Source organism: Gasterosteus aculeatus, chromosome Y (assembly GCF_964276395.1).
Source record: "Gasterosteus aculeatus chromosome Y, fGasAcu3.hap1.1, whole genome shotgun sequence".
Classification (NCBI taxonomy): Eukaryota; Metazoa; Chordata; class Actinopteri; order Perciformes; family Gasterosteidae; genus Gasterosteus; species Gasterosteus aculeatus.
In genome coordinates this window covers 175,702-197,920 of record NC_135709.1, presented here as the reverse complement: position 1 = coordinate 197,920, position 22,219 = coordinate 175,702, and the positions used below count along the sequence as shown (strand labels likewise).

General features: G+C 47.4%; 60 non-coding genes across 60 annotated transcripts; all 60 read left to right on the top strand.

Moving 5' to 3' along the window:
• Nucleotides 1-119: 119 nt before the first annotated feature.
• Nucleotides 120-192, top strand: trnav-uac (transfer RNA valine (anticodon UAC)). Its single transcript has one exon. It is a non-coding gene; the product is annotated as a tRNA-Val (tRNA).
• Nucleotides 193-538: 346 nt separating this feature from the next.
• trnav-cac (transfer RNA valine (anticodon CAC)) lies at nt 539-611 on the top strand. Its single transcript has one exon. It is a non-coding gene; the product is annotated as a tRNA-Val (tRNA).
• Nucleotides 612-698: 87 nt separating this feature from the next.
• On the top strand, nt 699-771 carry trnav-uac (transfer RNA valine (anticodon UAC)). The gene has a single exon. It is a non-coding gene; the product is annotated as a tRNA-Val (tRNA).
• Nucleotides 772-858: 87 nt separating this feature from the next.
• On the top strand, nt 859-931 carry trnav-aac (transfer RNA valine (anticodon AAC)). The gene has a single exon. It is a non-coding gene; the product is annotated as a tRNA-Val (tRNA).
• A 406-nt stretch (nt 932-1,337) lies between these two features.
• trnav-aac (transfer RNA valine (anticodon AAC)) lies at nt 1,338-1,410 on the top strand. The gene has a single exon. It is a non-coding gene; the product is annotated as a tRNA-Val (tRNA).
• Nucleotides 1,411-1,596: 186 nt separating this feature from the next.
• trnav-aac (transfer RNA valine (anticodon AAC)) lies at nt 1,597-1,669 on the top strand. The gene has a single exon. It is a non-coding gene; the product is annotated as a tRNA-Val (tRNA).
• Nucleotides 1,670-2,066: 397 nt separating this feature from the next.
• trnav-uac (transfer RNA valine (anticodon UAC)) lies at nt 2,067-2,139 on the top strand. The gene has a single exon. It is a non-coding gene; the product is annotated as a tRNA-Val (tRNA).
• Nucleotides 2,140-2,226: 87 nt separating this feature from the next.
• On the top strand, nt 2,227-2,299 carry trnav-cac (transfer RNA valine (anticodon CAC)). Its single transcript has one exon. It is a non-coding gene; the product is annotated as a tRNA-Val (tRNA).
• Nucleotides 2,300-2,545: 246 nt separating this feature from the next.
• trnav-aac (transfer RNA valine (anticodon AAC)) lies at nt 2,546-2,618 on the top strand. The gene has a single exon. It is a non-coding gene; the product is annotated as a tRNA-Val (tRNA).
• Nucleotides 2,619-2,804: 186 nt separating this feature from the next.
• Nucleotides 2,805-2,877, top strand: trnav-aac (transfer RNA valine (anticodon AAC)). Its single transcript has one exon. It is a non-coding gene; the product is annotated as a tRNA-Val (tRNA).
• A 237-nt stretch (nt 2,878-3,114) lies between these two features.
• On the top strand, nt 3,115-3,187 carry trnav-uac (transfer RNA valine (anticodon UAC)). Its single transcript has one exon. It is a non-coding gene; the product is annotated as a tRNA-Val (tRNA).
• Nucleotides 3,188-3,274: 87 nt separating this feature from the next.
• On the top strand, nt 3,275-3,347 carry trnav-uac (transfer RNA valine (anticodon UAC)). The gene has a single exon. It is a non-coding gene; the product is annotated as a tRNA-Val (tRNA).
• A 346-nt stretch (nt 3,348-3,693) lies between these two features.
• Nucleotides 3,694-3,766, top strand: trnav-cac (transfer RNA valine (anticodon CAC)). The gene has a single exon. It is a non-coding gene; the product is annotated as a tRNA-Val (tRNA).
• Nucleotides 3,767-3,853: 87 nt separating this feature from the next.
• On the top strand, nt 3,854-3,926 carry trnav-uac (transfer RNA valine (anticodon UAC)). Its single transcript has one exon. It is a non-coding gene; the product is annotated as a tRNA-Val (tRNA).
• Nucleotides 3,927-4,013: 87 nt separating this feature from the next.
• On the top strand, nt 4,014-4,086 carry trnav-cac (transfer RNA valine (anticodon CAC)). The gene has a single exon. It is a non-coding gene; the product is annotated as a tRNA-Val (tRNA).
• Nucleotides 4,087-4,332: 246 nt separating this feature from the next.
• trnav-aac (transfer RNA valine (anticodon AAC)) lies at nt 4,333-4,405 on the top strand. Its single transcript has one exon. It is a non-coding gene; the product is annotated as a tRNA-Val (tRNA).
• A 346-nt stretch (nt 4,406-4,751) lies between these two features.
• On the top strand, nt 4,752-4,824 carry trnav-uac (transfer RNA valine (anticodon UAC)). Its single transcript has one exon. It is a non-coding gene; the product is annotated as a tRNA-Val (tRNA).
• Nucleotides 4,825-5,649: 825 nt separating this feature from the next.
• Nucleotides 5,650-5,722, top strand: trnag-ucc (transfer RNA glycine (anticodon UCC)). Its single transcript has one exon. It is a non-coding gene; the product is annotated as a tRNA-Gly (tRNA).
• A 246-nt stretch (nt 5,723-5,968) lies between these two features.
• On the top strand, nt 5,969-6,041 carry trnag-ucc (transfer RNA glycine (anticodon UCC)). The gene has a single exon. It is a non-coding gene; the product is annotated as a tRNA-Gly (tRNA).
• Nucleotides 6,042-6,447: 406 nt separating this feature from the next.
• trnag-ucc (transfer RNA glycine (anticodon UCC)) lies at nt 6,448-6,577 on the top strand. The gene is made up of 2 exons: nt 6,448-6,484; nt 6,542-6,577. It is a non-coding gene; the product is annotated as a tRNA-Gly (tRNA).
• Nucleotides 6,578-6,823: 246 nt separating this feature from the next.
• On the top strand, nt 6,824-6,896 carry trnav-aac (transfer RNA valine (anticodon AAC)). The gene has a single exon. It is a non-coding gene; the product is annotated as a tRNA-Val (tRNA).
• A 565-nt stretch (nt 6,897-7,461) lies between these two features.
• On the top strand, nt 7,462-7,534 carry trnav-cac (transfer RNA valine (anticodon CAC)). The gene has a single exon. It is a non-coding gene; the product is annotated as a tRNA-Val (tRNA).
• A 725-nt stretch (nt 7,535-8,259) lies between these two features.
• Nucleotides 8,260-8,332, top strand: trnav-cac (transfer RNA valine (anticodon CAC)). The gene has a single exon. It is a non-coding gene; the product is annotated as a tRNA-Val (tRNA).
• Nucleotides 8,333-8,418: 86 nt separating this feature from the next.
• Nucleotides 8,419-8,491, top strand: trnag-ucc (transfer RNA glycine (anticodon UCC)). Its single transcript has one exon. It is a non-coding gene; the product is annotated as a tRNA-Gly (tRNA).
• Nucleotides 8,492-9,057: 566 nt separating this feature from the next.
• On the top strand, nt 9,058-9,130 carry trnav-cac (transfer RNA valine (anticodon CAC)). The gene has a single exon. It is a non-coding gene; the product is annotated as a tRNA-Val (tRNA).
• A 405-nt stretch (nt 9,131-9,535) lies between these two features.
• trnag-ucc (transfer RNA glycine (anticodon UCC)) lies at nt 9,536-9,608 on the top strand. The gene has a single exon. It is a non-coding gene; the product is annotated as a tRNA-Gly (tRNA).
• Nucleotides 9,609-10,381: 773 nt separating this feature from the next.
• Nucleotides 10,382-10,454, top strand: trnav-uac (transfer RNA valine (anticodon UAC)). Its single transcript has one exon. It is a non-coding gene; the product is annotated as a tRNA-Val (tRNA).
• Nucleotides 10,455-11,387: 933 nt separating this feature from the next.
• On the top strand, nt 11,388-11,460 carry trnav-aac (transfer RNA valine (anticodon AAC)). The gene has a single exon. It is a non-coding gene; the product is annotated as a tRNA-Val (tRNA).
• An 87-nt stretch (nt 11,461-11,547) lies between these two features.
• trnav-aac (transfer RNA valine (anticodon AAC)) lies at nt 11,548-11,620 on the top strand. The gene has a single exon. It is a non-coding gene; the product is annotated as a tRNA-Val (tRNA).
• A 972-nt stretch (nt 11,621-12,592) lies between these two features.
• trnav-cac (transfer RNA valine (anticodon CAC)) lies at nt 12,593-12,665 on the top strand. Its single transcript has one exon. It is a non-coding gene; the product is annotated as a tRNA-Val (tRNA).
• An 87-nt stretch (nt 12,666-12,752) lies between these two features.
• On the top strand, nt 12,753-12,825 carry trnav-aac (transfer RNA valine (anticodon AAC)). Its single transcript has one exon. It is a non-coding gene; the product is annotated as a tRNA-Val (tRNA).
• An 86-nt stretch (nt 12,826-12,911) lies between these two features.
• trnav-uac (transfer RNA valine (anticodon UAC)) lies at nt 12,912-12,984 on the top strand. The gene has a single exon. It is a non-coding gene; the product is annotated as a tRNA-Val (tRNA).
• Nucleotides 12,985-13,071: 87 nt separating this feature from the next.
• trnav-uac (transfer RNA valine (anticodon UAC)) lies at nt 13,072-13,144 on the top strand. Its single transcript has one exon. It is a non-coding gene; the product is annotated as a tRNA-Val (tRNA).
• Nucleotides 13,145-13,490: 346 nt separating this feature from the next.
• Nucleotides 13,491-13,563, top strand: trnav-cac (transfer RNA valine (anticodon CAC)). The gene has a single exon. It is a non-coding gene; the product is annotated as a tRNA-Val (tRNA).
• Nucleotides 13,564-13,650: 87 nt separating this feature from the next.
• trnav-uac (transfer RNA valine (anticodon UAC)) lies at nt 13,651-13,723 on the top strand. The gene has a single exon. It is a non-coding gene; the product is annotated as a tRNA-Val (tRNA).
• Nucleotides 13,724-13,810: 87 nt separating this feature from the next.
• Nucleotides 13,811-13,883, top strand: trnav-aac (transfer RNA valine (anticodon AAC)). Its single transcript has one exon. It is a non-coding gene; the product is annotated as a tRNA-Val (tRNA).
• Nucleotides 13,884-13,970: 87 nt separating this feature from the next.
• Nucleotides 13,971-14,043, top strand: trnav-uac (transfer RNA valine (anticodon UAC)). The gene has a single exon. It is a non-coding gene; the product is annotated as a tRNA-Val (tRNA).
• Nucleotides 14,044-14,130: 87 nt separating this feature from the next.
• On the top strand, nt 14,131-14,203 carry trnav-uac (transfer RNA valine (anticodon UAC)). The gene has a single exon. It is a non-coding gene; the product is annotated as a tRNA-Val (tRNA).
• A 346-nt stretch (nt 14,204-14,549) lies between these two features.
• trnav-aac (transfer RNA valine (anticodon AAC)) lies at nt 14,550-14,622 on the top strand. The gene has a single exon. It is a non-coding gene; the product is annotated as a tRNA-Val (tRNA).
• Nucleotides 14,623-14,704: 82 nt separating this feature from the next.
• On the top strand, nt 14,705-14,777 carry trnav-uac (transfer RNA valine (anticodon UAC)). Its single transcript has one exon. It is a non-coding gene; the product is annotated as a tRNA-Val (tRNA).
• Nucleotides 14,778-15,183: 406 nt separating this feature from the next.
• trnav-uac (transfer RNA valine (anticodon UAC)) lies at nt 15,184-15,256 on the top strand. The gene has a single exon. It is a non-coding gene; the product is annotated as a tRNA-Val (tRNA).
• Nucleotides 15,257-15,762: 506 nt separating this feature from the next.
• Nucleotides 15,763-15,835, top strand: trnav-aac (transfer RNA valine (anticodon AAC)). Its single transcript has one exon. It is a non-coding gene; the product is annotated as a tRNA-Val (tRNA).
• An 87-nt stretch (nt 15,836-15,922) lies between these two features.
• On the top strand, nt 15,923-15,995 carry trnav-cac (transfer RNA valine (anticodon CAC)). Its single transcript has one exon. It is a non-coding gene; the product is annotated as a tRNA-Val (tRNA).
• An 86-nt stretch (nt 15,996-16,081) lies between these two features.
• Nucleotides 16,082-16,154, top strand: trnav-uac (transfer RNA valine (anticodon UAC)). The gene has a single exon. It is a non-coding gene; the product is annotated as a tRNA-Val (tRNA).
• A 406-nt stretch (nt 16,155-16,560) lies between these two features.
• trnav-aac (transfer RNA valine (anticodon AAC)) lies at nt 16,561-16,633 on the top strand. Its single transcript has one exon. It is a non-coding gene; the product is annotated as a tRNA-Val (tRNA).
• Nucleotides 16,634-16,719: 86 nt separating this feature from the next.
• On the top strand, nt 16,720-16,792 carry trnav-uac (transfer RNA valine (anticodon UAC)). The gene has a single exon. It is a non-coding gene; the product is annotated as a tRNA-Val (tRNA).
• An 87-nt stretch (nt 16,793-16,879) lies between these two features.
• Nucleotides 16,880-16,952, top strand: trnav-uac (transfer RNA valine (anticodon UAC)). The gene has a single exon. It is a non-coding gene; the product is annotated as a tRNA-Val (tRNA).
• A 765-nt stretch (nt 16,953-17,717) lies between these two features.
• Nucleotides 17,718-17,790, top strand: trnav-uac (transfer RNA valine (anticodon UAC)). The gene has a single exon. It is a non-coding gene; the product is annotated as a tRNA-Val (tRNA).
• A 346-nt stretch (nt 17,791-18,136) lies between these two features.
• trnav-aac (transfer RNA valine (anticodon AAC)) lies at nt 18,137-18,209 on the top strand. The gene has a single exon. It is a non-coding gene; the product is annotated as a tRNA-Val (tRNA).
• An 87-nt stretch (nt 18,210-18,296) lies between these two features.
• On the top strand, nt 18,297-18,369 carry trnav-cac (transfer RNA valine (anticodon CAC)). The gene has a single exon. It is a non-coding gene; the product is annotated as a tRNA-Val (tRNA).
• A 246-nt stretch (nt 18,370-18,615) lies between these two features.
• Nucleotides 18,616-18,688, top strand: trnav-aac (transfer RNA valine (anticodon AAC)). Its single transcript has one exon. It is a non-coding gene; the product is annotated as a tRNA-Val (tRNA).
• Nucleotides 18,689-19,095: 407 nt separating this feature from the next.
• Nucleotides 19,096-19,168, top strand: trnav-cac (transfer RNA valine (anticodon CAC)). Its single transcript has one exon. It is a non-coding gene; the product is annotated as a tRNA-Val (tRNA).
• A 556-nt stretch (nt 19,169-19,724) lies between these two features.
• Nucleotides 19,725-19,797, top strand: trnav-uac (transfer RNA valine (anticodon UAC)). Its single transcript has one exon. It is a non-coding gene; the product is annotated as a tRNA-Val (tRNA).
• A 671-nt stretch (nt 19,798-20,468) lies between these two features.
• On the top strand, nt 20,469-20,541 carry trnav-uac (transfer RNA valine (anticodon UAC)). The gene has a single exon. It is a non-coding gene; the product is annotated as a tRNA-Val (tRNA).
• Nucleotides 20,542-20,628: 87 nt separating this feature from the next.
• On the top strand, nt 20,629-20,701 carry trnav-cac (transfer RNA valine (anticodon CAC)). Its single transcript has one exon. It is a non-coding gene; the product is annotated as a tRNA-Val (tRNA).
• An 86-nt stretch (nt 20,702-20,787) lies between these two features.
• On the top strand, nt 20,788-20,860 carry trnav-uac (transfer RNA valine (anticodon UAC)). The gene has a single exon. It is a non-coding gene; the product is annotated as a tRNA-Val (tRNA).
• Nucleotides 20,861-21,106: 246 nt separating this feature from the next.
• On the top strand, nt 21,107-21,179 carry trnav-uac (transfer RNA valine (anticodon UAC)). The gene has a single exon. It is a non-coding gene; the product is annotated as a tRNA-Val (tRNA).
• Nucleotides 21,180-21,266: 87 nt separating this feature from the next.
• trnav-aac (transfer RNA valine (anticodon AAC)) lies at nt 21,267-21,339 on the top strand. Its single transcript has one exon. It is a non-coding gene; the product is annotated as a tRNA-Val (tRNA).
• Nucleotides 21,340-21,736: 397 nt separating this feature from the next.
• Nucleotides 21,737-21,809, top strand: trnav-uac (transfer RNA valine (anticodon UAC)). Its single transcript has one exon. It is a non-coding gene; the product is annotated as a tRNA-Val (tRNA).
• An 87-nt stretch (nt 21,810-21,896) lies between these two features.
• trnav-uac (transfer RNA valine (anticodon UAC)) lies at nt 21,897-21,969 on the top strand. The gene has a single exon. It is a non-coding gene; the product is annotated as a tRNA-Val (tRNA).
• The last annotated feature ends 250 nt before the right edge of the window (nt 21,970-22,219 follow it).

Here is a 22,219-nt window from a genome sequence, read left to right as displayed (position 1 = left end):
AAAGGTCCCCGTTTCGAGACCGGGCGGAAACAGTCGTTGATGTTTTTTTCTTTGATTCCCAACTTCAACATTCAAACAGATATACATAAACTATGTCCCTGAACACACCATCTCCTGTGGTTTCCGTAGTGTAGTGGTTATCACGTTCGCCTTACACGCGAAAGGTCCTCGGTTCGAGACCGGGCGGAAACAGTCGTTGGTCTTTCTTTCTTTGATTCCGAACTTCAACAATCAAACAGAGAAACATGCGATATGTCCCTGAACGCACCATCTCATGTGGTTTCCGTAGTGTAGTGGTTATCACGTTCTCCTAACACTCGAAAGGTCCCCGTTTCGAGACCGGTCGGAAACAATCGTTGATGGTTCCTGAACACACCGTCTCATGTGGTTTCCGTAGTGTAGTGGTTATCACGTTCGCGAAAGGTCCCCGGTTCGAGACCGGGCGGAAACAGTCGTTGGTGTTTCTTTCTTTGATTCCGAACTTCAACAATCAAACAGATAAACATAAGCTATGTCCCTGAAGGCACCATCTCATGTGGTTTCCGTAGTGTAGTGGTTATCACGTTCGCCTCACACGCGAAAGGTCCCCGGTTCGAGACCGGGCGGAAACAGTCGTTGATGTTTTTTTCTTTGATTCCCAACTTCAACATTCAAACAGATATACATAAACTATGTCCCTGAACACACCATCTCCTGTGGTTTCCGTAGTGTAGTGGTTATCACGTTCGCCTTACACGCGAAAGGTCCCCGGTTCGAGACCGGGCGGAAACAGTCGTTGGTGTTTCTTTCTTTGATTCCGAACTTCAACAATCAAACAGATAAACATAAGCTACGTCCCTGAACGCACCATCTCATGTTGTTTCCGTAGTGTAGTGGTTATCACGTTCGCCTAACACGCGAAAGGTCCCCGGTTCGAGACCGGGCGGAAACAGTCGTTGGTGTTTCTTTCTTTGATTCCGAACTTCAACAATCAAACAGATAAACATGCCCTATGTCCCTGAACGCACCATCTCATGTGGTTTCCGTAGTGTAGTGGTTATCACGTTCGCCTCACACGCGAAAGGTCCCCCGTTCGAGACCGGGCGGAAACAGTCGTTGATGTTTTTTTCTTTCTTCCGAACTTCAGCAATCAAACAGATAAACATACACTATGTCCCTGAACGCACCATCTCCTGTGGTTTCCGTAGTGTAGTGGTTATCACGTTTGCCTTACACGCGAAAGGTCCCCGTTTCGAGACCGGGCGGAAACAGTCGTTGATGTTTTTTTCTTTGATTCCGAAATTCAACAATCAAACAGATAGACATAAGCTATGTCCCTGAACGCACCATCTCATGTGGTTTCCGTAGTGTAGTGGTTATCACGTTCGCCTAACACGCGAAAGGTCCCCGGTTCGAGACCGGGCGGAAACAATCGTTGATGGTTCCTGAACACACCGTCTCATGTGGTTTTCGTAGTGTAGTGGTTATCACGTTCACGAAAGGTCCCCGGTTCGAGACCGGGCGGAAACAGTCGTTGGTGTTTCTTTCTTTGATTCCGAAATTCAACAATCAAACAGATAAACATAAGCTATGTCCCTGAACGCACCATCTCATGTGGTTTCCGTAGTGTAGTGGTTATCACGTTCGCCTAACACGCGAAAGGTCCCCGGTTCGAGACCGGGCGGAAACAGTCGTTGGTGTTTCTTTCTTTGATTCCGAACTTCAACAATCAAACAGATAAACATAAGCTATGTCCCTGAAGGCACCATCTCATGTGGTTTCCGTAGTGTAGTGGTTATCACGTTCGCCTCACACGCGAAAGGTCCCCGTTTCGAGACCGGGCGGAAACAGTCGTTGATGTTTTTTTCTTTGATTCCCAACTTCAACATTCAAACAGATAAACATGCGCTATGTCCCTGAACGCACCATCTCATGTGGTTTCCGTAGTGTAGTGGTTATCATGTTCGCGAAAGGTCCCTGGTTCGAGACCGGGCGGAAACAGTCGTTGATGTTTTTTTCTTTATTCCGAACTTCAGCAATCAAACAGATAAACATACACTATGTCCCTGAACGCACCATCTCCTGTGGTTTCCGTAGTGTAGTGGTTATCACGTTCGCCTTACACGCGAAAGGTCCCCGTTTCGAGACCGGGCGGAAACAGTCGTTGATGTTTTTTTCTTTGATTCCCAACTTCAACATTCAAACAGATATACATAAACTATGTCCCTGAACACACCATCTCCTGTGGTTTCCGTAGTGTAGTGGTTATCACGTTCGCCTCACACGCGAAAGGTCCCCGGTTCGAGACCGGGCGGAAACAGTCGTTGATGTTTTTTTCTTTCTTCCGAACTTCAGCAATCAAACAGATAAACATACACTATGTCCCTGAACGCACCATCTCCTGTGGTTTCCGTAGTGTAGTGGTTATCACGTTTGCCTTACACGCGAAAGGTCCCCGTTTCGAGACCGGGCGGAAACAGTCGTTGATGTTTTTTTCTTTGATTCCGAAATTCAACAATCAAACAGATAGACATAAGCTATGTCCCTGAACGCACCATCTCATGTGGTTTCCGTAGTGTAGTGGTTATCACGTTCGCCTAACACGCGAAAGGTCCCCGGTTCGAGACCGGGCGGAAACAATCGTTGATGGTTCCTGAACACACCGTCTCATGTGGTTTTCGTAGTGTAGTGGTTATCACGTTCACGAAAGGTCCCCGGTTCGAGACCGGGCGGAAACAGTCGTTGGTGTTTCTTTCTTTGATTCCGAAATTCAACAATCAAACAGATAAACATAAGCTATGTCCCTGAACGCACCATCTCATGTGGTTTCCGTAGTGTAGTGGTTATCACGTTCGCCTAACACGCGAAAGGTCCCCGGTTCGAGACCGGGCGGAAACAGTCGTTGGTGTTTTTTTCTTTGATTCCCAACTTCAACATTCAAACAGATAAACATGCGCTATGTCCCTGAACGCACCATCTCATGTGGTTTCCGTAGTGTAGTGGTTATCATGTTCGCGAAAGGTCCCTGGTTCGAGACCGGGCGGAAACAGTCGTTGATGTTTTTTTCTTTATTCCGAACTTCAGCAATCAAACAGATAAACATACACTATGTCCCTGAACGCACCATCTCCTGTGGTTTCCGTAGTGTAGTGGTTATCACGTTCGCCTTACACGCGAAAGGTCCCCGTTTCGAGACCGGGCGGAAACAGTCGTTGATGTTTTTTTCTTTGATTCCCAACTTCAACATTCAAACAGATATACATAAACTATGTCCCTGAACACACCATCTCCTGTGGTTTCCGTAGTGTAGTGGTTATCACGTTCGCCTTACACGCGAAAGGTCCTCGGTTCGAGACCGGGCGGAAACAGTCGTTGGTCTTTCTTTCTTTGATTCCGAACTTCAACAATCAAACAGAGAAACATGCGATATGTCCCTGAACGCACCATCTCATGTGGTTTCCGTAGTGTAGTGGTTATCACGTTCTCCTAACACTCGAAAGGTCCCCGTTTCGAGACCGGTCGGAAACAATCGTTGATGGTTCCTGAACACACCGTCTCATGTGGTTTCCGTAGTGTAGTGGTTATCACGTTCGCGAAAGGTCCCCGGTTCGAGACCGGGCGGAAACAGTCGTTGGTGTTTCTTTCTTTGATTCCGAACTTCAACAATCAAACAGATAAACATAAGCTATGTCCCTGAAGGCACCATCTCATGTGGTTTCCGTAGTGTAGTGGTTATCACGTTCGCCTCACACGCGAAAGGTCCCCGGTTCGAGACCGGGCGGAAACAGTCGTTGATGTTTTTTTCTTTGATTCCCAACTTCAACATTCAAACAGATATACATAAACTATGTCCCTGAACACACCATCTCCTGTGGTTTCCGTAGTGTAGTGGTTATCACGTTCGCCTTACACGCGAAAGGTCCCCGGTTCGAGACCGGGCGGAAACAGTCGTTGGTGTTTCTTTCTTTGATTCCGAACTTCAACAATCAAACAGATAAACATGCCCTATGTCCCTGAACGCACCATCTCATGTGGTTTCCGTAGTGTAGTGGTTATCACGTTCGCCTCACACGCGAAAGGTCCCCGGTTCGAGACCGGGCGGAAACAGTCGTTGATGTTTTTTTCTTTCTTCCGAACTTCAGCAATCAAACAGATAAACATACACTATGTCCCTGAACGCACCATCTCCTGTGGTTTCCGTAGTGTAGTGGTTATCACGTTTGCCTTACACGCGAAAGGTCCCCGTTTCGAGACCGGGCGGAAACAGTCGTTGATGTTTTTTTCTTTGATTCCGAAATTCAACAATCAAACAGATAGACATAAGCTATGTCCCTGAACGCACCATCTCATGTGGTTTCCGTAGTGTAGTGGTTATCACGTTCGCCTAACACGCGAAAGGTCCCCGGTTCGAGACCGGGCGGAAACAATCGTTGATGGTTCCTGAACACACCGTCTCATGTGGTTTTCGTAGTGTAGTGGTTATCACGTTTACGAAAGGTCCCCGGTTCGAGACCGGGCGGAAACAGTCGTTGGTGTTTCTTTCTTTGATTCCGAACTTCAACAATCAAACAGATAAACATAAGCTATGTCCCTGAAGGCACCATCTCATGTGGTTTCCGTAGTGTAGTAGTTATCACGTTCGCCTTACACGCGAAAGGTCCCCGTTTCGAGACCGGGCGGAAACAGTCGTTGATGTTTTTTTCTTTGATTCCCAACTTCAACATTCAAACAGATATACATAAACTATGTCCCTGAACACACCATCTCCTGTGGTTTCCGTAGTGTAGTGGTTATCACGTTCGCCTTACACGCGAAAGGTCCCCGGTTCGAGACCGGGCGGAAACAGTCGTTGGTCTTTCTTTCTTTGATTCCGAACTTCAACAATCAAACAGAGAAACATGCGATATGTCCCTGAACGCACCATCTCATGTGGTTTCCGTAGTGTAGTGGTTATCACGTTCTCCTAACACTCGAAAGGTCCCCGTTTCGAGACCGGGCGGAAACAGTCGTTGGTGTTTCTTTCTTTGATTCCGAACTTCAACAATCAAACAGATAAACATGCGCTATGTCCCTGAACGCACCATCTCATGTGGTTTCCGTAGTGTAGTGGTTATCACGTTCGCCGCACACGCGAAAGGTCCCCGGTTCGAGACCGGGCGGAAACAGTCGTTGGTCTTTCTTTCTTTGATTCCGAACTTCAACAATCAAACAGAGAAACATGCGATATGTCCCTGAACGCACCATCTCATGTGGTTTCCGTAGTGTAGTGGTTATCACGTTCTCCTAACACTCGAAAGGTCCCCGTTTCGAGACCGGGCGGAAACAATCGTTGATGGTTCCTGAACACTCCGTCTCATGTGGTTTCCGTAGTGTAGTGGTTATCACGTTCGCGAAAGGTCCCCGGTTCGAGACCGGGCGGAAACAGTCGTTGGTGTTTCTTTCTTTGATTCCGAACTTCAACAATCAAACAGATAAACATGCGCTATGTCCCTGAACGCACCATCTCATGTGGTTTCCGTAGTGTAGTGGTTATCACGTTCGCCGCACACGCGAAAGGTCCCCGGTTCGAGACCAGGCGGAAACAGTCGTTGATGTTTTTTTGTTTATTCCGAACTTCAGCAATCAAACAGATAAACATAAGCTATGTCCCTGAACGCACCATCTCATGTGGTTTCCGTAGTGTAGTGGTTATCACGTTCGCCTTCCACGCGGAAGGTCCCCGTTTCGAGACCGGGCGGAAACAGTCGTTGGTCTTTCTTTCTTTGATTCCGAATTTCAACAATCAAACAGAGAAACATGCGATATGTCCCTGAACGCACCATCTCATGTGGTTTCTGTAGTGTAGTGGTTATCACGTTCTCCTAACACTCGAAAGGTCCCCGTTTCGAGACCGGGCGGAAACAGTCGTTGATGTTTCTTTCTTTGATTCCGAACTTCGCAATCAAACAGATAAACATACACTATGTCCCTGAACGCACCATCTCATGTGGTTTCCGTAGTGTAGTGGTTATCACGTTCGCCTTCCACGCGGAAGGTCCCCGTTTCGAGACCGGGCGGAAACAGTCGTTGGTCTTTCTTTCTTTGATTCCGAATTTCAACAATCAAACAGATAAACATAAGCTATGTCCCTGAACGCACCATCTCATGTGGTTTCCATAGTGTAGTGGTTATCACGTTCGCCTAACACGCGAAAGGTCCCTGGTTCGAGACCGGGCGGAAACAGTCGTTGGTGTTTCTTTCTTTGATTTTGAACTTCAACAATCAAACAGATAAACATGCGCTATGTCCCTGAATGCACCATCTCATGTGGTTTCCGTAGTGTACTGGTTATCACGTTCGCCTCACACGCGAAAGGTCCCCGGTTCGAGACCGGGCGGAAACAGTCGTTGGTGTTTTTTTCTTTGATTCCGAACTTCGCAATCAAACAGATAAACATACACTATGTCCCTGAACGCACCATCTCATGTGGTTTCCGTAGTGTAGTGGTTATCACGTTCGCCTTCCACGCGGAAGGTCCCCGTTTCGAGACCGGGCAGAAACATGTTATCTTAACATGTTATCAAGCGAAAGGTCCCCGGTTCGAGACCGGGCGGAAACAGTCGTTGGTGTTTTTTTCTTTGATTCCGAACTTCGCAATCAAACAGATAAACATACACTATGTCCCTGAACGCACCATCTCATGTGGTTTCCGTAGTGTAGTGGTTATCACGTTCGCCCTCCACGCGGAAGGTCCCCGTTTCGAGACCGGGCAGAAACAGTCGTTGGTCTTTCTTTCTTTGATTCCGAACTTCAACAATCAAACAGATAAACATGCGCTATGTCCCTGAACGCACCATCTCATGTGGTTTCCGTAGTGTAGTGGTTATCACGTTCGCCTAACACGCGAAAGGTCCCCGGTTCGAGACCGGGCGGAAACAGTCGTTGGTGTTTCTTTCTTTGATTCCGAACTTCAACAATCAAACAGATAAACATGCGCTATGTCCCTGAACGCACCATCTCATGTGGTTTCCGTAGTGTAGTGGTTATCACGTTCGCCGCACACGCGAAAGGTCCCCGGTTCGAGACCAGGCGGAAACAGTCGTTGATGTTTTTTTGTTTATTCCGAACTTCAGCAATCAAACAGATAAACATAAGCTATGTCCCTGAACGCACCATCTCATGTGGTTTCCGTAGTGCAGTGGTTATCACGTTCGCCTAACACGCGAAAGGTCCCCGGTTCGAGACCGGGCGGAAACTGTCGTTGGTGTTTCTTTCTTTGATTCCGAACTTCAACAATCAAACAGATAAACATGCGCTATGTCCCTGAACGCACCATCTCATGTGGTTTCCGTAGTGTAGTGGTTATCACGTTCGCTGCACACGCGAAAGGTCCCCGGTTCGAGACCAGGCGGAAACAGTCGTTGATGTTTTTTTGTTTATTCCGAACTTCAGCAATCAAACAGATAAACATAAGCTATGTCCCTGAACGCACCATCTCATGTGGTTTCCGTAGTGTAGTGGTTATCACGTTCGCCTCACACGCGAAAGGTCCCCGGTTCGAGACCGGGCGGAAACAGTCGTTGATGTTTTTTTCTTTGATTCCGAACTTCGCAATCAAACAGATAAACATACACTATGTCCCTGAACGCACCATCTCATGTGGTTTCCGTAGTGTAGTGGTTATCACGTTTGCCTTACACGCGGAAGGTCCCCGTTTCGAGACCGGGCGGAAACAGTCGTTGATGTTTTTTTCTTTGATTCCGAAATTCAACAATCAAACAGAGAAACATGCGATATGTCCCTGAATGCACCATCTCATGTGGTTTCCGTAGTGTAGTGGTTTGTCACGTTCTCCTAACACTCGAAAGGTCCCCGTTTCGAGACCGGGCGGAAACAGTCGTTGGTGTTTTTTTCTTTGATTCCGAACTTCGCAATCAAACAGATAAACATACACTATGTCCCTGAACGCACCATCTCATGTGGTTTCCGTAGTGTAGTGGTTATCACGTTCGCCTTCCACGCGGAAGGTCCCCGTTTCGAGACCGGGCAGAAAGAGTCGTTGGTCTTTCTTTCTTTGATTCCGAACTTCAACAATCAAACAGATAAACATGCGCTATGTCCCTGAACGCACCATCTCATGTGGTTTCCGTAGTGTAGTGGTTATCACGTTCGCCGCACACGCGAAAGGTCCCCGGTTCGAGACCAGGCGGAAACAGTCGTTGATGTTTTTTTGTTTATTCCGAACTTCAGCAATCAAACAGATAAACACAAGCTATGTCCCTGAACGCACCATCTCATGTGGTTTCCGTAGTGTAGTGGTTATCACGTTCGCCTCACACGCGAAAGGTCCCCGGTTCGAGACCGGGCGGAAACAGTCGTTGATGTTTTTTTCTTTGATTCCGAACTTCGCAATCAAACAGATAAACATACACTATGTCCCTGAACGCACCATCTCATGTGGTTTCCGTAGTGTAGTGGTTATCACGTTCGCCTTCCACGCGGAAGGTCCCCGTTTCGAGACCGGGCGGAAACAGTCGTTGGTCTTTCTTTCTTTGATTCCGAATTTCAACAATCAAACAGAGAAACATGCGATATGTCCCTGAACGCACCATCTCATGTGGTTTCCGTAGTGTAGTGGTTATCACGTTCTCCTAACACTCGAAAGGTCCCCGTTTCGAGACCGGGCGGAAACAGTCGTTGGTGTTTTTTTCTTTGATTCCGAACTTCGACAATCAAACAGATAAACATGCGCTATGTCCCTGAACGCACCATCTCATGTGGTTTCCGTAGTGTAGTGGTTATCACGTTCGCCTAACACGCGAAAGGTCCCCGGTTCGAGACCGGGCAGAAACAGTCGTTGGTGTTTCTTTCTTTGATTCCGAACTTCAACAATCAAACAGATAAACATGCGCTATGTCCCTGAACGCACCATCTCATGTGGTTTCCGTAGTGTAGTGGTTATCACGTTCGCCGCACACGCGAAAGGTCCCCGGTTCGAGACCAGGCGGAAACAGTCGTTGATGTTTTTTTGTTTATTCCGAACTTCAGCAATCAAACAGATAAACATAAGCTATGTCCCTGAACGCACCATCTCATGTGGTTTCCGTAGTGTAGTGGTTATCACGTTCGCCTCACACGCGAAAGGTCCCCGGTTCGAGACCGGGCGGAAACAGTCGTTGATGTTTTTTTCTTTGATTCCGAACTTCGCAATCAAACAGATAAACATACACTATGTCCCTGAACGCACCATCTCATGTGGTTTCCGTAGTGTAGTGGTTATCACGTTTGCCTTACACGCGGAAGGTCCCCGTTTCGAGACCGGGCGGAAACAGTCGTTGATGTTTTTTTCTTTGATTCCGAAATTCAACAATCAAACAGATAAACATAAGCTATGTCCCTGAACGCACCATCTCATGTGGTTTCCGTAGTGTAGTGGTTATCATGTTCGCCTCACACGCGAAAGGTCCCCGGTTCGAGACCGTGCGGAAACAGTCGTTGATGTTTCTTTCTTTGATTCCGAACTTCGCAATCAAACAGATAAACATACACTATGTCCCTGAACGCACCATCTCATGTGGTTTCCGTAGTGTAGTGGTTATCACGTTCGCCTTCCACGCGGAAGGTCCCCGTTTCGAGACCGGGCGGAAACAGTCGTTGGTCTTTCTTTCTTTGATTCCGAATTTCAACAATCAAACAGAGAAACATGCGATATGTCCCTGAACGCACCATCTCATGTGGTTTCCGTAGTGTAGTGGTTATCACGTTCTCCTAACACTCGAAAGGTCCCCGTTTCGAGACCGGGCGGAAACAGTCGTTGGTGTTTTTTTCTTGGATTCCGAACTTCGCAATCAAACAGATAAACATACACTATGTCCCTGAACGCACCATCTCATGTGGTTTCCGTAGTGTAGTGGTTATCACGTTCGCCTTCCACGCGGAAGGTCCCCGTTTCGAGACCGTGCAGAAACAGTCGTTGGTCTTTCTTTCTTTGATTCCGAACTTCAACAATCAAACAGATAAACATAAGCTATGTCCCTGAACGCACCATCTCATGTGGTTTCCGTAGTGTAGTGGTTATCACGTTCTCCTAACACTCGAAAGGTCCCCGTTTCGAGACCGGGCGGAAACAATCGTTGATGGTTCCTGAACACACCGTCTCATGTGGTTTCCGTAGTGTAGTGGTTATCACGTTCGCGAAAGGTCCCCGGTTCGAGACCGGGCGGAAACAGTCGTTGGTCTTTCTTTCTTTGATTCCGAACTTCAACAATCAAACAGAGAAACATGCGATATGTCCCTGAACGCACCATCTCATGTGGTTTCCGTAGTGTAGTGGTTATCACGTTCTCCTAACACTCGAAAGGTCCCCGTTTCGAGACCGGGCGGAAACAATCGTTGATGGTTCCTGAACACACCATCTCCTGTGGTTTCCGTAGTGTAGTGGTTATCACGTTCGCCTTACACGCGAAAGGTCCCCGTTTCGAGACCGGGCGGAAACAGTCGTTGATGTTTTTTTCTTTGATTCCGAAATTCAACAATCAAACAGATAAACATAAGCTATGTCCCTGAACGCACCATCTCATGTGGTTTCCGTAGTGTAGTGGTTATCACGTTTGCCTAACACTCGAAAGGTCCCCGTTTCGAGACCGGGCGGAAACAGTCGTTGGTGTTTTTTTCTTGGATTCCGAACTTCGCAATCAAACAGATAAACATAGACTATGTCCCTGAACGCACCATCTCATGTGGTTTCCGTAGTGTAGTGGTTATCACGTTCGCCTTCCACGCGGAAGGTCCCCGTTTCGAGACCGTGCAGAAACAGTCGTTGGTCTTTCTTTCTTTGATTCCGAACTTCAACAATCAAACAGATAAACATAAGCTATGTCCCTGAACGCACCATCTCATGTGGTTTCCGTAGTGTAGTGGTTATCACGTTCTCCTAACACTCGAAAGGTCCCCGTTTCGAGACCGGGCGGAAACAATCGTTGATGGTTCCTGAACACACCGTCTCATGTGGTTTCCGTAGTGTAGTGGTTATCACGTTCGCGAAAGGTCCCCGGTTCGAGACCGGGCGGAAACAGTCGTTGGTCTTTCTGTCTTTGATTCCGAACTTCAACAATCAAACAGAGAAACATGCGATATGTCCCTGAACGCACCATCTCATGTGGTTTCCGTAGTGTAGTGGTTATCACGTTCTCCTAACACTCGAAAGGTCCCCGTTTCGAGACCGGGCGGAAACAATCGTTGATGGTTCCTGAACACACCATCTCCTGTGGTTTCCGTAGTGTAGTGGTTATCACGTTCGCCTTACACGCGAATGGTCCCCGTTTCGAGACCGGGCGGAAACAGTCGTTGATGTTTTTTTCTTTGATTCCGAAATTCAACAATCAAACAGATAAACATAAGCTATGTCCCTGAAGGCACCATCTCATGTGGTTTCCGTAGTGTAGTGGTTATCACGTTCGCCTAACACGCGAAAGGTCCCCGGTTCGAGACCGGGCGGAAACAGTCGTTGGTGTTTCTTTGTTTGATTCCGAACTTCAACAATCAAACAGATAAACATAAGCTATGTCCCTGAAGGCACCAACTCATGTGGTTTCCGTAGTGTAGTGGTTATCACGTTCGCCTAACATGCGAAAGGTCCCCGGTTCGAAACCGGGCGGAAACAGTCGTTGTTGTTTTTTTCTTTGATTCTTCAACAATCAAACAGATAAACATGCGCTATGTCCCTGAACGCACCATCTCATGTGGTTTCCGTAGTGTAGTGGTTATCACGTTCGCGAAAGGTCCCTGGTTCGAGACCGGGCGGAAACAGTCGTTGATGTTTTTTTCTTTGATTCCCAACTTCAACATTCAAACAGATATACATAAACTATGTCCCTGAACACACCATCTCCTGTGGTTTCCGTAGTGTAGTGGTTATCACGTTCACCTTACACGCAAAAGGTCCCCGTTTCGAGACCGGGCGGAAACAGTCGTTGGTCTTTCTTTCTTTGATTCCGAACTTCAACAATCAAACAGAGAAACATGCGATATGTCCCTGAACGCACCATCTCATGTGGTTTCCGTAGTGTAGTGGTTATCACGTTCGCCTTCCACGCGGAAGGTCCCCGTTTCGAGACCGTGCAGAAACAGTCGTTGGTCTTTCTTTCTTTGATTCCGAACTTCAACAATCAAACAGATAAACATGCGCTATGTCCCTGAACGCACCATCTCATGTGGTTTCCGTAGTGTAGTGGTTATCACGTTCTCCTAACACTCGAAAGGTCCCCGTTTCGAGACCGGGCGGAAACAATCGTTGATGGTTCCTGAACACACCGTCTCATGTGGTTTCCGTAGTGTAGTGGTTATCACGTTCGCGAAAGGTCCCCGGTTCGAGACCGGGCGGAAACAGTCGTTGGTGTTTCTTTCTTTGATTCCGAACTTCAACAATCAAACAGATAAACATAAGCTATGTCCCTGAACGCACCATCTCATGTTGTTTCCGTAGTGTAGTGGTTATCACGTTCGCCTAACACGCGAAAGGTCCCCGGTTTGAGACCGGGCGGAAACAGTCGTTGGTGTTTCTTTCTTTGATTCCGAACTTCAACAATCAAACAGATGAACATGCCCTTTGTCCCTGAATGCACCATCTCATGTGGTTTCCGTAGTGTAGTGGTTATCACGTTCGCCTCACACGCGAAAGGTCCCCGGTTCGAGACCGGGCGGAAACAGTCGTTGGTGTTTCTTTCTTTGATTCCGAACTTCAACAATCAAACAGATAAACATAAGCTATGTCCCTGAACGCACCATCTCATGTTGTTTCCGTAGTGTAGTGGTTATCACGTTCGCCTAACACGCGAAAGGTCCCCGGTTCGAGACCGGGCGGAAACAGTCGTTGATGTTTTTTTCTTTATTCCGAACTTCAGCAATCCAACAGATAAACATACACTATGTCCCTGAACGCACCATCTCCTGTGGTTTCCGTAGTGTAGTGGTTATCACGTTCGCCTTACACGCGAAAGGTCCCCGTTTCGAGACCGGGCGGAAACAGTCGTTGATGTTTTTTTCTTTGATTCCCAACTTCAACATTCAAACAGATATACATAAACTATGTCCCTGAACACACCATCTCCTGTGGTTTCCGTAGTGTAGTGGTTATCACGTTCGCCTTACACGCGAAAGGTCCTCGGTTCGAGACCGGGCGGAAACAGTCGTTGGTCTTTCTTTCTTTGATTCCGAACTTCAACAATCAAACAGAGAAACATGCGATATGTCCCTGAACGCACCATCTCATGTGGTTTCCGTAGTGTAGTGGTTATCACGTTCTCCTAACACTCGAAAGGTCCCCGTTTCGAGACCGGTCGGAAACAATCGTTGATGGTTCCTGAACACACCGTCTCATGTGGTTTCCGTAGTGTAGTGGTTATCACGTTCGCGAAAGGTCCCCGGTTCGAGACCGGGCGGAAACAGTCGTTGGTGTTTCTTTCTTTGATTCCGAACTTCAACAATCAAACAGATAAACATAAGCTATGTCCCTGAAGGCACCATCTCATGTGGTTTCCGTAGTGTAGTGGTTATCACGTTCGCCTCACACGCGAAAGGTCCCCGGTTCGAGACCGGGCGGAAACAGTCGTTGATGTTTTTTTCTTTGATTCCCAACTTCAACATTCAAACAGATATACATAAACTATGTCCCTGAACACACCATCTCCTGTGGTTTCCGTAGTGTAGTGGTTATCACGTTCGCCTTACACGCGAAAGGTCCCCGGTTCAAGACCGGGCGGAAACAGTCGTTGGTGTTTCTTTCTTTGATTCCGAACTTCAACAATCAAACAGATAAACATAAGCTACGTCCCTGAACGCACCATCTCATGTTGTTTCCGTAGTGTAGTGGTTATCACGTTCGCCTAACACGCGAAAGGTCCCCGGTTCGAGACCGGGCGGAAACAGTCGTTGGTGTTTCTTTCTTTGATTCCGAACTTCAACAATCAAACAGATAAACATACACTATGTCCCTGAACGCACCATCTCCTGTGGTTTCCGTAGTGTAGTGGTTATCACGTTCGCCTTACACGCGAAAGGTCCCCGTTTCGAGACCGGGCGGAAACAGTCGTTGATGTTTTTTTCTTTGATTCCCAACTTCAACATTCAAACAGATATACATAAACTATGTCCCTGAACACACCATCTCCTGTGGTTTCCGTAGTGTAGTGGTTATCACGTTCGCCTTACACGCGAAAGGTCCCCGGTTCGAGACCGGGCGGAAACAGTCGTTGGTCTTTCTTTCTTTGATTCCGAACTTCAACAATCAAACAGAGAAACATGCGATATGTCCCTGAACGCACCATCTCATGTGGTTTCCGTAGTGTAGTGGTTATCACGTTCTCCTAACACTCGAAAGGTCCCCGTTTCGAGACCGGGCGGAAACAATCGTTGATGGTTCCTGAACACACCGTCTCATGTGGTTTCCGTAGTGTAGTGGTTATCACGTTCGCGAAAGGTCCCCGGTTCGAGACCGGGCGGAAACAGTCGTTGGTGTTTCTTTCTTTGATTCCGAACTTCAACAATCAAACAGATAAACATAAGCTATGTCCCTGAAGGCACCATCTCATGTGGTTTCCGTAGTGTAGTGGTTATCACGTTCGCCTAACATGCGAAAGGTCCCCGGTTCGAAACCGGGCGGAAACAGTCGTTGGTGTTTTTTTCTTTGATTCTTCAGCAATCAAACAGATAAACATAAACTATGTCCCTGAACACACCATCTCCTGTGGTTTCCGTAGTGTAGTGGTTATCACGTTCGCCTTACACGCGAAAGGTCCCCGGTTCGAGACCGGGCGGAAACAGTCGTTGGTCTTTCTTTCTTTGATTCCGAACTTCAACAATCAAACAGAGAAACATGCGATATGTCCCTGAACGCACCATCTCATGTGGTTTCCGTAGTGTAGTGGTTATCACGTTCTCCTAACACTCGAAAGGTCCCCGTTTCGAGACCGGGCGGAAACAGTCGTTGGTGTTTCTTTCTTTGATTCCGAACTTCAACAATCAAACAGATAAACATGCGCTATGTCCCTGAACGCACCATCTCATGTGGTTTCCGTAGTGTAGTGGTTATCACGTTCGCCGCACACGCGAAAGGTCCCCGGTTCGAGACCGGGCGGAAACAGTCGTTGATGTTTTTTTGTTTATTCCGAACTTCAGCAATCAAACAGATAAACATAAGCTATGTCCCTGAACGCACCATCTCCTGTGGTTTCCGTAGTGTAGTGGTTATCACGTTCGCCTTACACGCGAAAGGTCCCCGGTTCGAGACCGGGCGGAAACAGTCGTTGGTCTTTCTTTCTTTGATTCCGAACTTCAACAATCAAACAGAGAAACATGCGATATGTCCCTGAACGCACCATCTCCTGTGGTTTCCGTAGTGTAGTGGTTATCACGTTTGCCTTACACGCGAAAGGTCCCCGTTTCGAGACCGGGCGGAAACAGTCGTTGATGTTTTTTTCTTTGATTCCGAAATTCAACAATCAAACAGATAGACATAAGCTATGTCCCTGAACGCACCATCTCATGTGGTTTCCGTAGTGTAGTGGTTATCACGTTCTCCTAACACTCGAAAGGTCCCCGTTTCGAGACCGGGCGGAAACAATCGTTGATGGTTCCTGAACACTCCGTCTCATGTGGTTTCCGTAGTGTAGTGGTTATCACGTTCGCGAAAGGTCCCCGGTTCGAGACCGGGCGGAAACAGTCGTTGGTGTTTCTTTCTTTGATTCCGAACTTCAACAATCAAACAGATAAACATAAGCTATGTCCCTGAACGCACCATCTCATGTTGTTTCCGTAGTGTAGTGGTTATCACGTTCGCCTAACACGCGAAAGGTCCCCGGTTCGAGACCGGGCGGAAACAGTCGTTGGTGTTTCTTTCTTTGATTCCGAACTTCAACAATCAAAAAGATAAACATGCCCTATGTCCCTGAACGCACCATCTCATGTGGTTTCCGTAGTGTAGTGGTTATCACGTTCGCCTCACACGCGAAAGGTCCCCGGTTCGAGACCGGGCGGAAACAGTCGTTGTTGTTTTTTTCTTTATTCCGAACTTCAGCAATCAAACAGATAAACATACACTATGTCCCTGAACGCACCATCTCCTGTGGTTTCCGTAGTGTAGTGGTTATCACGTTCGCCTTACACGCGAAAGGTCCCCGTTTCGAGACCGGGCGGAAACAGTCGTTGATGTTTTTTTCTTTGATTCCGAAATTCAACAATCAAACAGATAAACATAAGCTATGTCCCTGAACGCACCATCTCATGTGTTTTCCGTAGTGTAGTGGTTATCACGTTCGCCTCACACGCGAAAGGTCCCCGGTTCGAGACCGGGCGGAAACAGTCGTTGATGTTTTTTTCTTTATTCCGAACTTCAGCAATCAAACAGATAAACATAAGCTATGTCCCTGAACGCACCATCGCATGTTGTTTCCGTAGTGTAGTGGTTATCACGTTCGCCTTACACGCGAAAGGTCCCCGCTTCGAGACCGGGCGGAAACAGTCGTTGATGTTTTTTTCTTTGATTCCGAAATTCAACAATCAAACAGATAAACATAAGCTATGTCCCTGAACGCACCATCTCATGTGGTTTCCGTAGTGTAGTGGTTATCACGTTCGCCTAACACGCGAAAGGTCCCCGGTTCGAGACCGGGCGGAAACAGTCGTTGGTGTTTCTTTCTTTATTCCGAACTTCAGCAATCAAACAGATAAACATACACTATGTCCCTGAACGCACCATCTCCTGTGGTTTCCGTAGTGTAGTGGTTATCACGTTCGCCTTACACGCGAAAGGTCCCCGTTTCGAGACCGGGCGGAAACAGTCGTTGATGTTTTTTTCTTTGATTCCCAACTTCAACATTCAAACAGATATACATAAACTATGTCCCTGAACACACCATCTCCTGTGGTTTCCGTAGTGTAGTGGTTATCACGTTCGCCTTACACGCGAAAGGTCCTCGGTTCGAGACCGGGCGGAAACAGTCGTTGGTCTTTCTTTCTTTGATTCTGAACTTCAACAATCAAACAGAGAAACATGCGATATGTCCCTGAACGCACCATCTCATGTGGTTTCCGTAGTGTAGTGGTTATCACGTTCTCCTAACACTCGAAAGGTCCCCGTTTCGAGACCGGGCGGAAACAATCGTTGATGGTTCCTGAACACACCGTCTCATGTGGTTTCCGTAGTGTAGTGGTTATCACGTTCGCGAAAGGTCCCCGGTTCGAGACCGGGCGGAAACAGTCGTTGGTGTTTCTTTCTTTGATTCCGAACTTCAACAATCAAACAGAGAAACATGCGATATGTCCCTGAACGCACCATCTCATGTGGTTTCCGTAGTGTAGTGGTTATCACGTTCTCCTAACACTCGAAAGGTCCCCGTTTCGAGACCGGGCGGAAACAATCGTTGATGGTTCCTGAACACACCGTCTCATGTGGTTTCCGTAGTGTAGTGGTTATCACGTTCGCGAAAGGTCCCCGGTTCGAGACCGGGCGGAAACAGTCGTTGGTGTTTCTTTCTTTGATTCCGAACTTCAACAATCAAACAGATAAACATAAGCTATGTCCCTGAAGGCACCATCTCATGTGGTTTCCGTAGTGTGGTGGTTATCACGTTCGCCTCACACGCGAAAGGTCCCCGGTTCGAGACCGGGCGGAAACAGTCGTTGATGTTTTTTTCTTTGATTCCCAACTTCAACATTCAAACAGATATACATAAACTATGTCCCTGAACACACCATCTCCTGTGGTTTCCGTAGTGTAGTGGTTATCACGTTCGCCTTACACGCGAAAGGTCCCCGGTTCGAGACCGGGCGGAAACAGTCGTTGGTCTTTCTTTCTTTGATTCCGAACTTCAACAATCAAACAGAGAAACATGCGATATGTCCCTGAACGCACCATCTCATGTGGTTTCCGTAGTGTAGTGGTTATCACGTTCTCCTAACACTCGAAAGGTCCCCGTTTCGAGACCGGGCGGAAACAATCGTTGATGGTTCCTGAACACACCGTCTCATGTGGTTTCCGTAGTGTAGTGGTTATCACGTTCGCGAAAGGTCCCCGGTTCGAGACCGGGCGGAAACAGTCGTTGGTGTTTCTTTCTTTGATTCCGAACTTCAACAATCAAACAGATAAACATAAGCTACGTCCCTGAACGCACCATCTCATGTTGTTTCCGTAGTGTAGTGGTTATCACGTTCGCCTAACACGCGAAAGGTCCCCGGTTCGAGACCGGGCGGAAACAGTCGTTGGTGTTTCTTTCTTTGATTCCGAACTTCAACAATCAAACAGATAAACATGCCCTATGTCCCTGAACGCACCATCTCATGTGGTTTCCGTAGTGTAGTGGTTATCACGTTCGCCTCACACGCGAAAGGTCCCCGGTTCGAGACCGGGCGGAAACAGTCGTTGATGTTTTTTTCTTTATTCCGAACTTCAGCAATCAAACAGATAAACATACACTATGTCCCTGAACGCACCATCTCCTGTGGTTTCCGTAGTGTAGTGGTTATCACGTTTGCCTTACACGCGAAAGGTCCCCGTTTCGAGACCGGGCGGAAACAGTCGTTGATGTTTTTTTCTTTGATTCCGAAATTCAACAATCAAACAGATAGACATAAGCTATGTCCCTGAACGCACCATCTCATGTGGTTTCCGTAGTGTAGTGGTTATCACGTTCGCCTAACACGCGAAAGGTCCCCGGTTCGAGACCGGGCGGAAACAGTCGTTGATGTTTTTTTCTTTGATTCCCAACTTCAACATTCAAACAGATATACATAAACTATGTCCCTGAACACACCATCTCCTGTGGTTTCCGTAGTGTAGTGGTTATCTAGTTCGCCTTACACGCAAAAGGTCCCCGGTTCGAGACCGGGCGGAAACAGTCGTTGGTCTTTCTTTCTTTGATTCCGAACTTCAACAATCAAAAAGAGAAACATGCAATATGTCCCTGAACGCACCATCTCATGTGGTTTCCGTAGTGTAGTGGTTATCACGTTCTCCTAACACGCGAAAGGTCCCCGGTTCGAGACCGGGCGGAAACAGTCGTTGGTGTTCCTTTCTTTGATTCCGAACTTCAACAATCAAAAAGATAAACATGCCCTATGTCCCTGAACGCACCATCTCATGTGGTTTCCGTAGTGTAGTGGTTATCACGTTCGCCTCACACGCGAAAGGTCCCCGGTTCGAGACCGGGCGGAAACAGTCGTTGTTGTTTTTTTCTTTATTCCGAACTTCAGCAATCAAACAGATAAACATGCGCTATGTCCCTGAACGCACCATCTCATGTGGTTTCCGTAGTGTAGTGGTTATCACGTTCGCGAAAGGTCCCTGGTTCGAGACCGGGCGGAAACAGTCGTTGATGTTTTTTTCTTTATTCCGAACTTCAGCAATCAAACAGATAAACATACACTATGTCCCTGAACGCACCATCTCCTGTGGTTTCCGTAGTGTAGTGGTTATCACGTTCGCCTTACACGCGAAAGGTCCCCGTTTCGAGACCGGACGGAAACAGTCGTTGATGTTTTTTTCTTTGATTCCCAACTTCAACATTCAAACAGATATACATAAACTATGTCCCTGAACACACCATCTCCTGTGGTATCCGTAGTGTAGTGGTTATCACGTTCGCCTTACACGCGAAAGGTCCCCGTTTCGAGACCGGGCGGAAACAGTCGTTGATGTTTTTTTCTTTGATTCCGAAATTCAACAATCAAACAGATAAACATAAGCTATGTCCCTGAACGCACCATCTCCTGTGGTTTCCGTAGTGTAGTGGTTATCACGTTCGCCTTACACGCGAAAGGTCCCCGTTTCGAGACCGGGCGGAAACAGTCGTTGATGTTTTTTTCTTTGATTCCCAACTTCAACATTCAAACAGATATACATAAACTATGTCCCTGAACACACCATCTCCTGTGGTATCCGTAGTGTAGTGGTTATCACGTTCGCCTTACACGCGAAAGGTCCCCGGTTCGAGACCGGGCGGAAACAGTCGTTGGTCTTTCTTTCTTTGATTCCGAACTTCAACAATCAAACAGAGAAACATGCGATATGTCCCTGAACGCACCATCTCATGTGGTTTCCGTAGTGTAGTGTAGTGGTTATCACGTTCTCCTAACACTCGAAAGGTCCCCGTTTCGAGACCGGGCGGAAACAATCGTTGATGGTTCCTGAACACACCGTCTCATGTGGTTTCCGTAGTGTAGTGGTTATCACGTTCGCGAAAGGTCCCCGGTTCGAGACCGGGCGGAAACAGTCGTTGGTGTTTCTTTCTTTGATTCCGAACTTCAACAATCAAACAGATAAACATAAGCTACGTCCGTGAACGCACCATCTCATGTTGTTTCCGTAGTGTAGTGGTTATCACGTTCGCCTAACACGCGAAAGGTCCCCGTTTCGAGACCGGGCGGAAACAGTCGTTGATGTTTTTTTCTTTGATTCCCAACTTCAACATTCAAACAGATATACATAAACTATGTCCCTGAACACACCATCTCCTGTGGTTTCCGTAGTGTAGTGGTTATCACGTTCGCCTTACACGCGAAAGGTCCCCGGTTCGAGACCGGGCGGAAACAGTCGTTGGTGTTTCTTTCTTTGATTCCGAACTTCAACAATCAAACAGATAAACATGCCCTATGTCCCTGAACGCACCATCTCATGTGGTTTCCGTAGTGTAGTGGTTATCACGTTCGCCTCACACGCGAAAGGTCCCCGGTTCGAGACCGGGCGGAAACAGTCGTTGATGTTTTTTTCTTTATTCCGAACTTCAGCAATCAAACAGATAAACATACACTATGTCCCTGAACGCACCATCTCCTGTGGTTTCCGTAGTGTAGTGGTTATCACGTTCGCCTTACACGCGAAAGGTCCCCGTTTCGAGACCGGGCGGAAACAGTCGTTGATGTTTTTTTCTTTGATTCCGAAATTCAACAATCAAACAGATAAACATAAGCTATGTCCCTGAACGCACCATCTCATGTGTTTTCCGTAGTGTAGTGGTTATCACGTTCGCCTCACACGCGAAAGGTCCCCGGTTCGAGACCGGGCGGAAACAGTCGTTGATGTTTTTTTCTTTATTCCGAACTTCAGCAATCAAACAGATAAACATAAGCTATGTCCCTGAACGCACCATCGCATGTTGTTTCCGTAGTGTAGTGGTTATCACGTTCGCCTTACACGCGAAAGGTCCCCGTTTCGAGACCGGGCGGAAACAGTCGTTGCTGTTTTTTTCTTTGATTCCGAAATTCAACAATCAAACAGATAAACATAAGCTATGTCCCTGAACGCACCATCTCATGTGGTTTCCGTAGTGTAGTGGTTATCACGTTCGCCTAACACGCGAAAGGTCCCCGGTTCGAGACCGGGCGGAAACAGTCGTTGGTGTTTCTTTCTTTGATTCCGAACTTCAACAATCAAACAGATAAACATAAGCTATGTCCCTGAAGGCACCATCTCATGTGGTTTCCGTAGTGTAGTGGTTATCACGTTCGCCTCACACGCGAAAGGTCCCCGTTTCGAGACCGGGCGGAAACAGTCGTTGATGTTTTTTTCTTTGATTCCCAACTTCAACATTCAAACAGATAAACATGCGCTATGTCCCTGAACGCACCATCTCATGTGGTTTCCGTAGTGTAGTGGTTATCATGTTCGCGAAAGGTCCCTGGTTCGAGACCGGGCGGAAACAGTCGTTGATGTTTTTTTCTTTATTCCGAACTTCAGCAATCCAACAGATAAACATACACTATGTCCCTGAACGCACCATCTCCTGTGGTTTCCGTAGTGTAGTGGTTATCACGTTCGCCTTACACGCGAAAGGTCCCCGTTTCGAGACCGGGCGGAAACAGTCGTTGATGTTTTTTTCTTTGATTCCCAACTTCAACATTCAAACAGATATACATAAACTATGTCCCTGAACACACCATCTCCTGTGGTTTCCGTAGTGTAGTGGTTATCACGTTCGCCTTACACGCGAAAGGTCCTCGGTTCGAGACCGGGCGGAAACAGTCGTTGGTCTTTCTTTCTTTGATTCCGAACTTCAACAATCAAACAGAGAAACATGCGATATGTCCCTGAACGCACCATCTCATGTGGTTTCCGTAGTGTAGTGGTTATCACGTTCTCCTAACACTCGAAAGGTCCCCGTTTCGAGACCGGTCGGAAACAATCGTTGATGGTTCCTGAACACACCGTCTCATGTGGTTTCCGTAGTGTAGTGGTTATCACGTTCGCGAAAGGTCCCCGGTTCGAGACCGG